Source organism: Dama dama, chromosome 30 (genome assembly GCF_033118175.1).
Source record: "Dama dama isolate Ldn47 chromosome 30, ASM3311817v1, whole genome shotgun sequence".
NCBI classification, from domain to species: Eukaryota; Metazoa; Chordata; class Mammalia; order Artiodactyla; family Cervidae; genus Dama; species Dama dama.
The window spans coordinates 80,450,437-80,468,282 of record NC_083710.1 but is presented as its reverse complement, the minus strand read 5'-3'; positions in this window follow the sequence as shown (position 1 = coordinate 80,468,282).

The following is a 17,846-nucleotide window of genomic DNA, read 5'->3' as shown; positions in this document are numbered from 1 at the left end:
GTATTTCAACTAAACTTCAATAAAACAAAATTTTTAGATGTAGTAAAAAAAATTTTTTTAATGTGGATAAATGTTATGAAAAAGCACAGGACACTTTGAGAAGGATTTGTATAAGGACTTTGTTTAGGTTGTGGAGCCCTCAAAGGCTGAGGCCTAAATTAGGAGCCAGCCAATCAAAGAGGGCAGGAAGTCCCGGCAGAGGGCACAGTGTGAGCAAAGGCCATGGGGTAGGAAGGAGAGTGGAGAATCTGAGGAACTGTAAGAAAGGAAGATAGAGAGATGGAGGTAGACAGAGGCCATATTGCACAAAGTCCGTTATGCGATGCACACCTTTATCATGGTACCATTTGTGTATTTTGAAAATAGTAGTTTCATAGTGAAAAAAATTCGGCAGATACCATGTTAACCAAATAATAAAAGTTAACACCAGCAGTGGCATAAAGAGTCATTCCACACCTCCTGGTAGGATGCAGTGAGAATGGCATGATGTCATTTCTCTGGTATTCTTGCCAAAACCTGCATAATCAGCATTAGTTATGAAGAAACATCAGGAAAACTCAAAATGAAGAACATTCTACAAGACAATCGGTTCATAATTTCCAAAAAAGTCAAGGTCACAAAAGACAGAAATTGAGGATCATTTCCAGATGAAAGGAAACTCATGAGACAAGGTGACTCAATGTATGATCCTACACCCCAAAAATGAAGTTGCTGGGACAATTGTTGACTATTAACTAAGGTCTACATATTTGAGAATCCTACTGCATTGATGTTAACTTTCTGGTTTTGATCATTGAACCATGGCTTTGTAAGATGTTAACATTTAGGGGAACTGGGAGGGGAGCTTATAGGAATTATTTGTACTATTTTTGCACTGATTTTCTAAAGTCTGAAATTATTTCAAAATGAAAAGTTAAAAAATAAATTGAAAACAATTTTAAGCTTTAGATTTCCTCCTAGATATAATGGCAGGCCCTTGATAGAGTTTAACTAAGCGAGTGTTTATGTTTTTAAACATCTGAGTGGTCGGGGTATAGCAAATGGATTGAGGGCAGGACCAGAGGGAAGCAGTCATAGTTCAAGAGCTTTGACTAAGTGACATCAGTTTTCTCATGCTGCCAGAAGAGAGGGCTGAACTGTCTGTGCTTACAAGGCAGGCTCATGACTTACCTGTGCTGGGTCACCTGGGGAACTGCAGCCATTCAGATCCCTGGCACCCAGCCCTTCGTGATGACCTGCAAGGAACAGTGGTGTCTTGGTCCGCTCCAGCTGCTGTAACAAAGTACCACGGGGCAGGGGCTTAAACCACAGGCATTTACTCCCCATGGTTCTGTGAGAAGTCCAAGATCAAGGTTCCTGGTGAGAGCCCCCCCCCTGGGGTGTAGATCGCCACCTTCTGCTGTGTCCTCACTCGGCAGAGAGCGAACTCTGGAGTCCCTTTCTTTTCTCACAAGGGTGTCAGGTCGATCATGTCAGGGTTCTTCTTTTATGTCCTCATTTAACCTTAATTATTTCCTTACGGGGGCTTCCCTGGTGGCACTAGTGGTCAAGAACCTACCTGCCAATGCAGGATATGCAAGTTCAATCCCTGGGTTGGGAAGATCCCCTGGAGGAGGGCACGCTAACCCACTCCAGTATTCTTGCCTGCAGAATCCCATGGACAGATGAGCCTGGTGGGCTACATACAGTCTGTGGGGTCGAGAAAAGTCGACACAACTGAGCATGAGCACACACGCATGCACACACACACACACATGCACACACACACACACACACACACACACACACGTCAGGGCATCTCAGGACAAGAGCCACAGAAGAGATTCTGCTCTGAGACCATTCTTGGGTGGACAGGTTGCTCCAGCTCCTCGGAAGGGCCAGTGGGACTTCATGCAGTTGCCCGCAGCAGCGACTACTCCCACGACCCTCCCTCCTACTGGCTTTTCCTCCTTCCTCTTTCTCTCTCCCTGGCCCCTCATTTCTACTCTCCGACTTTGAAAAATGAGCAGGTTTATACAGAGAGGAGAGAACACATTCTAAGCAGAAGGAAAGGCAGAGTGAAGACCAGAACAAAGGGAGGCTGGAAAGACACAGGACGAGAGACATCACTGTTTGTTGCCATTATGTGCGTGATTCAGAGTGAAGCTTGTCATGCAGATCGTGGGACAAATGGATACAGGTACCAGACCCACACTGGTTATCAAACGCTGTAAATGTGGCAAGAGGGGTGTGTGTACACGCATGCTCAGTTTGTGACCCTGTGGACTGTAATCCACTGGGCTTCTCAGTCCAAGGGATTCTTCAGGCAAGAATACTGGAGTGGGTTGCCATTTCCTCCTCCAGGAGATCTCCCCGACCCAGGGATCACACCCGTGACTCCTGTGTCTCCTGCATCGCAGGCGGATTCTTTACCATTGAGCCGTCAGGCAGGAGCGGGGAAGATCACAAAACAGCCTGGGCACATGTGTGCGTGCGGCAGCAACCCTGGCAGAGAAAGTCACCTCCGTGGGTGCTCTCCTGCTTCATCACATGAAATTGCACTGCCAAGGCTGTTCATGGCATAGTCTATCTTGCAGCTTTCCACCCAGCTCTAAATTGGCTTGGTCAGCGCCCAACTAGAGGACCATTGAGCCACCTTCACAAAGCACGTACCAGGACATAAATATGTGAGCAGTTCTGTATTAGCATGAATTAGCAGCGATAGCCTGGAAATGCTGAGCCTGACGCTGGGAAGCGCTAATGGAACTGTGCGTCTTTTTTCTACTGCAGGAGCAGTCAAGAATCATGCATAATGTAAAAGCGCATAGTGCAGCTGGTAGCAGCAGGCTGGATCACAGGAGATGGTTTCAACTGGTTTTTATGATCATGAAGAACTACCTTTCAATCAGGGCCCCAAAGCATCTACAGTCCTCCTGCCCAAGGGAGTCAGGGTGGGGGAGCGTGGTGGGCGGGAGGTGGGAGCGAGGGGCTGGTGGTGCAGAACTGTAATACTTAACAGTGAATACAGATCCTACTCAGAGGGCCCGAAGCTGGGCTCTTTATTGATGTTCAGTCCATATTTATAGAGTCTAGCAGAGTGGGTGGTGGCGACATAAAGCAGGTGCCATCTGGCCATCCGTGAGGCTGATTCAGACACGTGGATGAGCCATTCCCCAATCAGCCCGGGAAAGTCTGCCCTGGACATGCAGCCTTCTAATCATGAAATTGTTCAGACTTGGAAAAGAAGGACCAGAGCAGAGCAAAGCCTGTTTAACAGTGTCAAGTCACCTCCTGGTCTTAGAGCATCTCAGAGAAAAAAATGAGGAAAATTCCAGGAAAATTCCTCAATTTAGTCTGCTGTTTATTGCTTTTCTTTTCTCAACCACTATATGGATTTAGGGTTTTTTCCCCAATAGCTTTATTGTGACATCAATCACATCCCAGACAACTCACTCATTTAGAGTGTGTAATTGAATGCATTTTTGGTTTATGATATTTTACCAGTGCGTGTTCAGTCACTCAATCTTATGTCCAACTCTCTGTGACCACATGGACTATAGCTCACCATGCTCCTTTGTCCATGGGATTCTCCAGGCAAGAATACTGGAGTGGGCTGCCATTGCCTTGTAAAATTTGTAATATGTACATACAACAAAATCTGCCATCTTAATCATTTGGGGTAGAATAACTTTTATTGTTGTAAAATACACATAAAATTTGCTGTTTTAACTGTTTTCAAGGGTACAGTTCTGTGTCATTAAGTACATTCAAATTGTTTAACTGTCACCACCATCTGCTTCCAGAATTTTTCATTACCCAAGGCATAAAGTCTCTACTCATTTAGCAATAACTCCGCATTCTCCCCATTTCCCCTTAGGCCCTGGAAACCTCAAATCTATTTTCTGTCTCTATGAATTTGCCTAGTCTAGAAGTTTCATGTGAGTGGAGTCATACACTATTTGTCCCTTCGTGTCTGACTTATTTGACTTAGCATAACATCTTCAAGGTTTGGCCATGTGTATTAATATGGCATGAATTATCAATAAAATTTCATTCCTAATAAATGCCATTTGCAGCAACATAGATGGACCTAGAGATTATCATACTAGGTGAAGTAAGTCAAACAGAGACAAATGTCATATAATATCACTTATATGAGGAATCTAAAAAAATATGATAAAAATGAACTTATTTGCAAAACAGAAACAGACTCACAAGGATTGAAAATATATGGTCACGAAAAGAGAAAGGTGGGGGAGAGGGGCATAAATTAGTAATTTGGGAGTAACATATATATATGTTTTTTATATATATATAGAATAGATAACCAACAACGACCTACTCCATAGCACCAGGAACTATATTCAAGATCTCGTAATAACCTATAATGGAAAAGAATCTGAAAAAGGATATATGTGTGTCTGTGTGTGTCTGAATCACTTTGCTGGACACTAACACAACAGTGTAAATCAATTATATTTCATTTTTTAAAAATTCATCCTTCTTTATGGTTGAATAATATTCCAAATATGTATGTATTACATTTTGTTTATTCATTCACTTGTTGATGAATCCTTCAATTATTTCCACCTTTTAGCTACCATGAATATTGTTCGAGTCACATATGAGTTCTTTTGGATATATACCTAAAAGTGGTATTGCTGGATCATACGTTAATTTAGCTTTTTTTTTTTTAAACGGAGGTGCTTTTTTTATTTATTCTTGGTTGCACTGGGTCTCCATTGCTGCATGTGGCCTTTCTCTAGTTGTGGCAAGCGAGGTCTGCTCTTCATTGGGATGCTTCTCACTGCAGCAGCTTCCCTTCTTGTGGAGCACGGGTTCGGGGGCACACAGGCTTCAGCAGCTGTGACTTGTGAGCTCCAGAGCACTGGCTGAGTAGTTGTGCACCAGCTTAGTTGTTCCGTGGCACGTGGGATCTTCCTGGACCAGGGATCGAACCTGTGTCCCTTGCGTTGCAAGGTGGATTCTGAACCACTGGAACCACCAATCTGTTCTCCATGGCAGCTCTACCATTCTACCTTCCCACCAGCCATATATGAGGGTTCTCATACATTTCCTGTTTTCTGGGTTTTTTTCATTTTAATTATAGCTATCCCAGTAGGTATAAAGTGATTTCTTGTGGTTTCGATTTGCATTTCCCTAATGACTGGTGATGTTGACCCTTTTTTGTCCACTTATAGGCATTCGTCTAGCTTTTTTGGAGAATGTGGTATTAGTTTGCTAGGACAGCCGTAACCGTGACCAAGTACCACAGACAGGGTGGCTCAAGCAACAGAACTTTATTCTCTCGCAGTTCTGAAGGCTAGAAGTCCAAGATCAAGGTGTCAGCAGGTTTGGTTTTCCTGGGGTCTCTCCCTAGGGCTTGTAGACAACCACCTTACCCATGTGTCTGCCTGTGGTCGTTCTTCCGTGCCGGCCTGTGTCCCAGTCTCCTCTTCTTACAAGGACACCAGTCTATCGCTTTAGGGCTCACTCTATGACCTCATTTAACCTTAATCACCGCTCTAAAAACCCAAATACTGTCACAGTCTGAAGTCCTGGGAGTTAGCACGCCAACATATTAATGGGGAAGATTAATATGTGGGGGTACAACTCAGCCCACAATAAATAATAAGTGTCCACTTAAATCCTTTGCCTAATATTTTTAAAACTGAGTTGTAATCACCACAAGTTTTGATGTAGAATGTGTAGTTTAATTTTTATTTTTGAGGGGTGATGATCCAGTTAGAAAAAAAGAAAGAGAAAGGTTATTACTAGGTTTCTAACCTCAAAATGTTTCATTTGATCAGGTCTAAGTATACTCACATTGTCCCAAAGGACACATCTCCTTCAATTTTACACATCTCACTAATGAGAATCCTCTTAGTACTGATGCTATAAGCCAAAATTATTTTTTGAACTAGGCGTTTCTAATGTCAGTTGTAAAGGAGTATATTTAATTTCTTAGGTATATATGAAATAAATATTACATTAATAAAGAAGAACTTAATTAAATTAATATGCTTTATTCATGATTCATGGTAATTATAATAAAGACAGAGAATTTTTTAATCAGATGATAGGATGGAGGGCAAAAGGTTATGAGATGAAAGTTTCAATACACCAAAAAGTTAAAAACAGTCAATGATGCTGGATTGTTTGTTTAGCTGCTAAGTCTTGTCTGACTTTTGCGACCCCATGGACTGTAGCCTGCCAGGCTCCTCTGTCCGTGGGATTCTCCAGGCAAGACTACTGGACTGTGGGTTGCCCTGCCCTCCTCCAGGGGATCAAACTCAGGACTCAAACCTGGGTTTCCTGCATTGCAGGCAGATTCTTTACCAACTGAGCTATGAGGGAAGCCCCAGCAATTATTATACTTTCAAAAAATTCTCCACCTAAGACAATGATAGCAGCATTCACAAATTATCCACATTGGTTTCAGCCCTCTGCTGGTGAGATATGTTTCTTTTTTCACAAACATCCAAGTAGGCCTGGTCTCCTGTTGGTAATGGAGTAAGAAGCTTTGGCAGACAAGTAACAGGCCTCTCCTAGGATTCTACGGAGCTGCTTCACATAAGGATGGAGAAGGAAATGGCAACCCACTCCAGTATTCTTGCCTGGAAAATCCCATGGACTGAGGAGCCTGGTGGGCTGCAGTCCATGGGGTTGCAAAGAGTCAGACACGACTGAGTGACTTCACTTTTCACTTTCACATTAGGAAGTTGTCTGACCTCTTTGTGTCCCCCGTGATGGTACACTGACCCCGGGTGAATCCAGTCACCCCTCTCTGACCTCACCCGACAAGGTCTAATGGGCAGCCCTTCTCCAACGGCTCCATTCACCATCAGTCACCAAAACTGTTGAGCAAAGAAGAAATCCATCCAAGGAATTTTGCAAATATTACACATTCATCCTTTGCCAAGATAGCTGTTTTTTGAGGCATACAGAACCTTGTGATCACAGTTTGTTTGTTCCATCTTTTTTTTCTTTAAGGGGAAGGAAGAAGAAATAATTACATGGATAAAACATGTCAATGAAGTCCTCGGTTCATAAAGAAGAATCTGGTCCAGGAAATCGCAGAACATCTTTTGACATCTCGATGTGTTTTTGTTTTGCGCTTTGCTTTACTTTCTGATCCCCACAGGCTAGCTGCTCTGGGAGGGGGAGAGCCCACTATACTTTGGGGCACAGCCAGCAAGACACACCACACTCTCAGTGTCAGAAAGACCTCTTGTAGCACATTACTAGCTCTGAGTGATTGGGGTCAGATACTCTGGATGGTTCCATGAGCCAAATCACATGTTCTATCAAAATGATCTGATTCTCAGTTTCCATAGTTCTTCCGGGGAGGGACAATTCAGGTGTGTTCAGAAATCAGCAGGGTTAAGATTAACTTCTCTGATCAGGCTGGACAGTTGCTCACAGAGTTAGTTTCAAAGTCTGGTTTCATGTGTGGGCTTCTAAGAACTAGGATTCTAGAACACTCCTACAAACTGATTCAGGCTCGGCTGTCTGGCAGTCACCCTGGTTCTTGTTTTCTTACCTGACTTCCCCTTTGATCCCACTCAACTAGTTGTATGTTGGTGAATGTCCAACCACCCTCCAAAAAGCATGCACATATATATATGTATATATATTCACTAAAGTTTACTGTCTCTCTAAAATGTATTTGTTTTAAGAGATGGTACTGATGAACTTATTTGCAGGGCAACAGTGGAGATGCAGACATAGGGAACAGACTTCTGGACACAGTGGGGGAAGGAGAGGGTGGGAAAAATTGAGAGAGCAGCATGGAAACATATACGGTGCCATGTATAAAATAGATCGCCAGTGGGGATTTGCCGTGTGACGCGGGAAGTTTAGGGCTCTGTGACAACCTAGAGGGGTGGGATGGGGTGGGACATGGGGGGGAGACTCAAGAGGGAGGGGACATATGTTTACCTGTGGCTGATTCGTGTTGATGTATGGCAGAAGCCAGCACAATGTTGTAGAGTGATGATCCTCCAACAAAAAAATTTTTTTAAATAGATCTACTCACAAAAGGCAATGGTAGCAGGAAGTAAAAATGTGAAATAAGATGGCAAAGAAAAGATGTATAACACACAATCTACAAATGACAAAGTATACAGTAGCCTTCACTGTACATTCCATTTACTCAACTGATTCTCAGAACTCTTTCCTTGATCTTTCTCCAAATTCTCACATCTCTAGTCAATCCATGCTTGCAGCTAAAACCTGAGGTAGTTTTGAAAAGAACTTTGGTTGATATTTTTGTCTACGTGAGTCAGGTGAAACAATGAAGATATATCTCGAAGGGTCACCTGATTATCAACACGATCAACTTCTTTGCTGAATCAGATAATTTTCTAATGCTGGAAGACTATTTCCTCAAATTTTTGTGCTATTCAAAATGTAACGGCCGTGGATGTGACAATTTTAAGTTTTACTCTGCATTATTAATATTTTCCCCACCTCAAGTCTAGACAGTCATTAAACCAATAAATCAAGCCCTAACTTGTAGCAGTTGTCAAGTTTCATGGCAGATTTCAAGCTATGAAAGAGACACTGAACACGGATAAGAGAAGAAAAGCACAGTGGATCGGATCATACGCTATTATTGCATAATATAAATCCAATGGATGTCAATAATCTCAAGTGTTAGGCAGTAAAATAGGTAGGAAGCAATGAACTTCTTAATACAGATGATTTAACTATGCATGCATGCTAAGTTGGTTCAGCTGTGTTTGACTCCATGCAACCCTATGGACTATAGCCTGCTAGGCTCCTGTGTCCTTGGGGATTCCCCAGGCAAGAATACTGGAGTGGGTTGCCATACCCTCCTCCAGGGGATCTTCTGACCCAGGGATCGAACACGCATCTCTTACGTCTCCAGCATTGGCAGGCGGGTTCTTTACCACTAGTGCCACCTAATTCCTCCTGATTACAAGATAATTAGCTTTTAAAGGACATCTAGGAAAACTAACTTTTATGTACAATTTGGCTGTTCAAGGTCTGTATCAGAGTATCTCAAGTCAGATTCCTGAGACAGTAAACATCATTACAAAGAAGAGAAAAAAAAAAAAAAAAACTCCCTTCTAAAAATTCTCTAGTCCATAAAACATTCCATCAAAATACCATAAACACACTAAAATTCCACAGGGAATTTGAATGGTTCTTTGGAGTATGCTTCCCTGGGTTTTGATCCACATTAGTGTTATTAAAGAAAGCAATTGAAAACCATTCACACACAAAATGTATTCAAGCAACCCTCACATATTTTGAGGAGCCACCCCCCAACCTGATACTCGGGAGTCCAAGGAAATAGAGCCGGCTGACTTGGGTCTCCCAAGGCTGTCGAGGCAGATCTGGTCACTGAAGAAGAGTCTTTGCCATCTGTCACTGTCCAGACACATCTGAGTCAGAAGGCGGCAAATAAATGTCAGAAAAAATAGTGTCTGGGGTGGACTCTTCAGACTCAGGAAAGAATCATGGGATGTAGAAATGCAGCAGACTCTTGGGATTATAGTTTCACTTCTATCTCAAACTGTGTTCTTCATAGTCAGTTCATTCCAGAAAATGGTTTTACAGGGAAGAAATTTGGGGTTTTTTTCTTGAGACTTTTCAGGGGCCTTGTGTGCTGTAAATCTCAAAACAAAACAAACATAATACCTAGATTTTATAAACGTGAGGTAATAACCATAGAGCACTTTCCTTTTGTTTTGAAATGAAGTACATTTAAAGATTTTTAAATTTAATTGTGTGTCTGTGTGTGTGAGCTTTCCAAGTGGCACAGTGGTAAAGAATCTGCCTGCCAATGTAGGAGATGCAAAGAGACATGGGTTCGATCCCTGGATTGGGAAGATCCCCTGGAGGAGGAAATTGCAATCTGCTCCAGTATTCTTGCCTGGAGAATCTCAAGGACAGAGGAACCTGGTGGGCTACAGTCCATGGGTTTGCAAGGAGTCAGACATGACTGAGCAACTAAGCACATATACACAGTGTGTGTATGTATATATATACGAAACATAAAATTACCACTTTAACCATTTAAAGCATATAGTTCAGTAAAGTATATTCATATAGTTATGCAACCAATTTCCAGAACTTTTCCAGCCTGCAAAACTGAAATTCTGTATCAATTAAACAACAGCTCCCAGGCCTTAGGTTACCTTTTCTATAGCCTCCAATCTTCTCAGCTGAGCATCTAGACATCATGGACCAAAGACAGGCCATCCCTGTTTTTCCTGTATGAATTCCTGACCTTCAGAACACTTGTGAACACTATAGAAAGGTTATTTTATACCACTGAGTGTTGTGGTTTGTTACAAGGCAATAGTAACTGAAACAAATATGATTGCAACCATTCTCTCTTCATAATGTCCATGCTTGCTCCTTGGAAGGAAAGCTAGGACAAACTTAGACAGCATATTAAAAAGCAGAGACATCCCCTTGCTGACAAAGGTCCATATAGACAAACCTGAGGTTTCTCCAGTAGTCATGTACAGATGTGAAAGTTGGACCATAAGGAAGGCTGAGCACCAAGGAACTGATGCTTTTGAATTGTGGCACAAGGGACTGAATTGAGAGTCCCTTGGACAGCAAAGAGATTGAACCATCCATCCTAAAGGAAATCAGTCCTGAATATTCATTGGAAGGACTGATGCTGAAGCTGCAGCTCCAATACTTTGGCCACCTGATGCACAGAGCTGACTCATGCAAAAAGACCCTGATGCTGAGAAAGATTGAGGGCAGGAGGAGAAGGGGATGACAGAGGATGAGATGGTTGGATGGCATCACTGACTCAGTGGACAACAGTTTGAGCAAACTCCAGGAGACAGAGGAGAACAGAGGAGCCTGGAGTGCTGCAGTCCATGGGGTTGAAAAAGAGTCAGATATACTTAGGGACTGAACAGCAAAAACAAATTTCATTCTCTGGATTTTCCCTTGCCCACTCCAGGGAAGCCTCTGTGTCTCCTTTCATAGAAGTAGACTTTTCTAGAACCCTATCACTCTTTTGCAGGTTAGATGCCAGGGATGGAAAACGGAAGGAAAAAGAGTGCCTGGGGTGGGGGAGCTGGTTTTGTAGAAGGAATGGAAAAAAGTTAAGAGTCCCCAAACTAGACAACTAGAGCAGGGGCAGAGGTGGGAACTTACAGCCCAGCACCAAGCACCCGCTAATGGCCACAGAAGGGGGTCAGACCTTGATAGGGGAGGCCGATGCTGTGCATGGAGAGATGGGATCCCGGACGCAGAGCATCGCATTGATGAGGCCTCTATGCACAGCCGTAGGAAGTAGTAGAGGAAGAATGGGCTTCTCAGGGGACCAGGACCAACCAAAGATCAGCTCCCAAGACACCTATCTCTACACGAGACCCCCAGGACAACATATATATATATATTGCTAATTAATGAAGGTACCCCAACATGACTGAAGTTTTTTTTTGTCAACCTGATAGAGTGGTGGCTTGAAGTTTACTTTGGTATAAGGAGCCTGTTTTATGGCAGATTGTCAATACCTCCAATGTGAAATTCGTGGAAATTAGACCTTGAAAAGTAAACAAATAAATACACAGGGATGATAGTTTCTGGATCAACCAGAAACTGTGAAGAATTTCTTCAAGTTAGAAAGTTTAGCCAAGAATAGATTGAAGAGGAAAAAATACAACCCAGGACGAAGGTGGGAGAGTTCTGCTAAAAAGCTTGAGGGTCCCCCAGACTGAGACGGGGTGGAATCCAGCAGGGGGGGGGCGGGGCAGCTCAGAATTGGAAAGGCGAGATGAGCCGGCTGGGTGTCCGAGCATCCGGCCTCCTCCCTGGGTGTGGAGCCGGCAGCCGTGGTGTGGTCCTCACTTCCCACAGGCAGTGGGCACAGGAACTCTGGGAGCGAGAAATGTGCAGAAAAGACCACCTTATCCTGACACCTCACAGAAGCCCCTGCCACACTTGCTAACAGCAGTGAGTACAAGCCTCAGCAGCAGTCCCCACACCCGCTTGGCCAGTCTGCATAATTTGCTGTGTGTTCTGTTTTAGTCACTCGGTTGTGTCCGACTCTTTGTGACCCCGTGGAATCTAGCCCGCCAGGCTCCCCTGTCCATGGGATTCTCCAGGCAAGAGTACTGCTGTGGGTTGCCATTTCTTTCTCCAGGGGGATCTTCCCGACCCAGGAATCAAACCTGGGCCTCCCACATTGCAGGCAGATTCTTTACCATCTGAGCCACCAGGGAAGCATAATTTGTTACAGATCCTGTTACAAGGAATCTTAACGTTAGGGAATATAATTAAGAATTAAATATCTGGGGAGAGCCCACATCATAGGATGTGAAGGAAAAAAGGAAAACTAAAGAAGCAGATCAAATAGTGCGATCACAGGATTTTTTTTTAAGACAACTATATCAAAGCTTTAAGGAAATAATGTGGGCGAATGAAGAGACAGAACCAATAAAAGCTACTAGGCATTAAAATTATAGTTATTGAGTTGAAAACTTAATATGACAGGGAAAAAAGAAAAAACAGAACAGGCACAGCTGAGGAGCAAATCATTAGGGAAATGGAGCCACAGAATTTGCTCGAAAGACAAAATTAAGAGGCTTAATAATGGAATAAATCTAGTTCCAGCATCCATATAATAGGGATTACAAGAGCCCAGAGACTGAACAACAAGAGAAAATAAAATTTAAAGAAATAATTAATTAGAAATTTACAGAACTAAAGTAAGATATGGGGTCTCTGAAAAAAAAAAAAAAAAAGCTCACTACCCAGCAGGATAAATTTTTAATTAATCAGGCACAACTAAGAATAGAGAAAGGTTCATTGTACCCATGCAGCTTAACTACTGGGACCAAGAATTAAGACCACCTGTTCCAACATGATTTATTTGTTCCAGGAAATCCTTGCCCAGAAAGATAAGACAGTAAATCAAATAATTTCCTTGATAATTGTTGCTTACCTCAGGAAGTTCCTGAAAACCCAATTGTCTGGGAAAACAGTTTTTACATCTGGGCAAACAATTTTCCTCTCTGGACCATCATGTCAAACCTGAGCAAACAGCTCATTTATCAAACAGTTTACATATCACTTCTGGCTTTGTGCTTCCGTGTGTCCACTAAACTTAAACAACTAGTTAGGAGCTTCACCCAGTCCCAATCAGTTCCCTGGCCTTGAAAGACCTGTCCTAAATTTCTAAATCACATGAGCCCTGACTCCCCCACCCCCAACAAATCCTGTAAATATCTCTCCCGAATTTTCTCCTTCTGAGACATTGCTAAGATCTTCTCAAAGTGATGATCTCTTATGGCTGTAGGGTTTTTTGTTTGTTTTTGTTTGCTTGCTTATTTTCAATTTGTTTTGTTTTTGTGGCCACACCACTCACCATCTCCCCAAACAGAGATCAAATCCACGCCCCCTGCTTTGGAAGCATGGCGTCTTAACCACAGGTCCCTGCATAAGTTTAATAAACACCCCTGCTTTATCAAGAAGTTACAATTTGGGGGAGCAAGTTGGCAGCTGCAAATCCATGAGGAAGCCATTAAAATGAAAAGAGAACCCTAAGACCTTCTACAGAGGAGTACAGTAGGCATCTACAAGGAGAAAGAATCTGGTTGACCTCAGGCTTCATGACTGCAGCAGTGGCGCGGGGAGACGCTGGAGCAGTTCTCTCCAGTTTGTAAAGGAAAATAACTTGGAACCTAAAATTCTATATCCAGATTCTACATCCTTTAAAACTGAGGTCCGCAGACGATGGCCAATGGACCAGCCACGTTTTTCATAAATAAAATTTTCCGGGAACATGGGCACACCTATTCATTTATGTGTTGTCTTTATATACAAATACATATAAGGACAAAGCATATAAAGACTGCTTATATACAAAAACAGTCAGGGCCTGCTTTTGCATTAAAGGGCAGAGTTGAGTAGTTGTAACTGAAAACTTATGCAAACTTAAAACACTTATTTGGACCATTAAAAAAAATGTTCCTGATGGCTTCTTTAGCATAAAGACATTTACAGGTATAAGATCTCAAAGTTTGCTACCCAATGACCTTTTTTGGAAGAATTGTTACAAAAATTAGGGATGTGGGGAAAGGGAGGCTCCAGGAGAAATAGGTGAGATTTATAAAGGAACAAATCAAACACAGAAGTAAAATGTACTGTTACATTTAAAAAATATTAAATAAGTGGGAATTCCCTGGCAGTCCAGTGGTTAGGACTCCACGGGGATTTGATCTCCGGCTGGGGAACTAAGATCCCACATGCTTTGCAACGAGGCCAGAAAAAGAAAAGGAAAACAAAAACAGTATTAAATAAGTAAAGTTTTAAATAAAATGTCCATACAGTGTTGAATTCCATGGAAGCAGGGGAGATTGCAAGTAGGGGAACTAAAAAGGGCAGTAACCTTCTTGCATTTTTGGTGGGAGTGAGGAGGCCTGAGGATAAAGATAATTCCAGAAAAAGCTTATTCATTCTAGATTATTTCTGGATGATTATTCATTTTAAGCAATGTGGTGTTGAGAAGACTCTTGAGAGTTACTTGGACTGCAAGGAGATCCAACCAGTCCATCCTGAAGGAGATCAGTCCTGGGTGTTCATTGGAAGGACTGATGCTGAAGCTGAAACTCCAATACTTTGGCCACGCCATGTGAAGAGTTGACTGATTGGAAAAGACCCTGATGCTGGGAGGGATTGGGGGCAGGAGGAGAAGGGGACAACAGAAGATGAGATGGCTGGATGGCATCACCGACTCGATGGACATGAGTTTGAGTAAACTCCGGGAGTTGGTGATGGACAGGGAGGCCTGGCGTGCTGCGATTCATGGGGTAGCAAAGAGTAGGACACGACTGAGCGACTGAACAGAACTGACTGAAGTATTAGAAGATTAGAGGTAAGGTGTACAGATTTCAAAACTGACAGAAGGGAAAAATGAAAAAAATATATATATCAATTAGCTCAGTTAAGGGCACACAAATTAAGACAGTAGGACTAAACCCAAACATATCAATGAAATCAGTAGTTATGATTCAGTTACTTTTAGCTCAATTCCCTGTTGATTACCTGCATACTTTGTGCTGGCATTACTAGAGACACTAGAAACACAATTAGCAGCGCTCATGAAGCTTGAACGCGTGCGTGCTAAGTTGCTTCAGTCGGGTCTGAGTCTATGTGACCCTATGGTCTGTAGCCCACCAGGCTCCCCTGTGGATGGGAGTCTCCAGGCAAGAATACTGGAGTGGGTTGCCATGCCCTCCTCCAGGGGATCTTCCTGACCCAGGGATCGGAAGCTTATGTTCCAGTAAAGAAACAGACCGTAAACCAATGCGTATGTAATATAACCTCAGATATAGGTGCTATTTTAAAAGGAAATAAATCAGAGTAGAGGACTGGAGAGTGATGTAAGTTGGTCACCTTGGAGGCTACTTCATCGATAGTCCGATTAGGGTGGTATCTGTGGAAGCAATGGCAAGTGATAGTAGGGAGTGAAGGTGGTGAAGGAGAAAGATGAGAGGATTTGCTGATAGAATCTATTGAAGAGGGAAGGGTCAGGGCATATGACAAGGAACATTCAGTTTTGTGTTAAAACACATACAGACAAGCATATAATCAACCATCTTCAGTTTACAAAAGAAATGGCTACAGATGCCAAGGGACCCACCCACATCCTTTTTTAGCTGGTGCATCCACCCCTACTGTGCGTGTTGGTTCTCAGGCTGCCTCCCTTCCCCCGGGAACTGCTGATGGCAGCTGCTCATGTGGGTGGTTATCCAAGCAAAAAACCCCCCATGTACCTAATGGAAGAGACTTCTCTAAAGATCAGAAAAGAACACACACACATACACACACACACCCATGCCCCATAGGGCCCCCTGACTTTCCTGCATTGTACTCATTTCTGTTAACTGTTTTCTGGTAAGAAAGTAAGAATTCTGAGCCCTGCTGGGACTCTGAATTTAGACCTGGAGTGGAAAGGCATGGTGAGACTAAAACATTTCTTATCTCTGTTGCCTCTAATACCCCAGACCATTGTCAAAGCACATATTGGTCTTGAAGAAGAGTTCTCAGGAGAGCAAAGCAGAGCTTTTGTAAGAAATATTGAATAAAAAAAAAAAATGCTTTTGCTCCTGATTTTTAAGTATAAGCAATTCTTTCCAGCTACTCTCAATAGTTGTACCCTAGGATATTCCAGTAGCTAGAAAGAAAAACGTTCAAATAATGAAAACTGCAAATGCTGTGATTTTTTTTTAATGTAACTGAATTTTTTCTGAAAATACATTTTTTTTCAACATGTTCTGACAAAACTCACAAATGAAGTTTTACATTATTTCTTGCAGATTGAGGCGGTTACGGAATTTCATGAAATCATACTACAAAATTTTTATTCCAACTATAGTCACGTCTCATACTAGTTTATAGTTGAAGTTTTCTTTAAAGTTCTCTAGTTCCTATTAAAAGAAATAAAACTGAAATTGATGCTGCACCCAATCTCATTTAGGCAACATCTTCAACTATCGGATTCACTTCCTATTGCTGCTGTAACAAGTTTACATAAATGTAGTGACTTAAAACAGGGCAGATTGATCATCTTATCATCTTTATCACCTAGAGTGTGTGTGTGCTAAGTCACTTCAGTCCTGTCTGGCTCTTTGGGATCCCATGGATTGTAGCCCACCAGGCTCCTCTGTCCATGTGATTCTCCAGACAATACTGGAGTGGGTAGCCTTTCCCTTCTCCAGGGGATCTTCCCAATCCAGGGATTGAACCCAGGTCTCCCACGTTGCAGGCAGATTCTTTACTGTCTGGGTCACCAGAGAAGCTGGGTTCTTTACCACTAGCGCCATCTGGGAAGCCCCTTGATCATCCTGTGCTGAAGTCCAAACCAGGTCTAACAGCATTAAAATCTAGGTGTCGTCAGAACTGAGTTCCTTCTGGTAGCTCTAGGGGAAGAATTGGTTTCCTTGCCTTTTTCAGCTTCTAAGGACTGCTCATGTCCTTTGACTCACGGCCCAGTCCTTCTTCTTCAAAGCCAGCATTACCGGGTAGAGTCCTGAGGCTGCCATCTCTCTGGTTTCTCTCTCTTCTGCCCCCTTCTTTCACCTACAATGACCTTTGTGATTACACGACCCACCTGGATAATTCAGGATCATCTTCCCATCTCAAAATCAGGCGATTACAAATTTAATTCCTTCTGAAACCTTAATTCCCCTTCACCATGTAACCTGGCATACGAACAGGTTCTGGAGATTAAGAGTGGCCATCGGTGGGTAGCCAGTATTCTGCTGGTCCACGTACTAAGAGACTACTCCAACAAAATGGACTTTCATGTTTAACAATTATTTATCAAAATGTGCAGTATACTGTTACTTTGCTTAGTTACATTCTCATTTAAATTATAACTAAATATAGAATAAACTTCTTATCACTAAGAGCCCGAGAGTCACAGGAAAAAAGATTTTCAATCAGTAGGCATAATTTTAATTGTTATTGTTGTTGTTAAGTCACTAAGTCATGTCCCACCTCTTTTACGACCATGGACTGTAGCCCACCAAGCTCCTCTGTCCCTGGGATTTCCCAGACAAAAATACTGGAGTGGGTTGTCATTTCCTTCTCCAGGGGATTTTCCCAATGCAGAGATGGAACCTGCATCTCCTGTATTGGCAGGTGGATTCTTTATCACCGAGCCACCTGGGAAGACTCATAATTTTATTGCAAACATGTATAATAGGGTGAACAATAAAGATTCTCAAGCATAAAATTGTATTACATTAGGATAAAATTCAGTGGGAAAGTGAAATGGAAATGCAGGTAGAGGAGAAAGAGAAAATAAAGGTTTTCCCAATGTTTAAGGAAGATTTGTGTGTGTGTGTTTGTAAAGGATG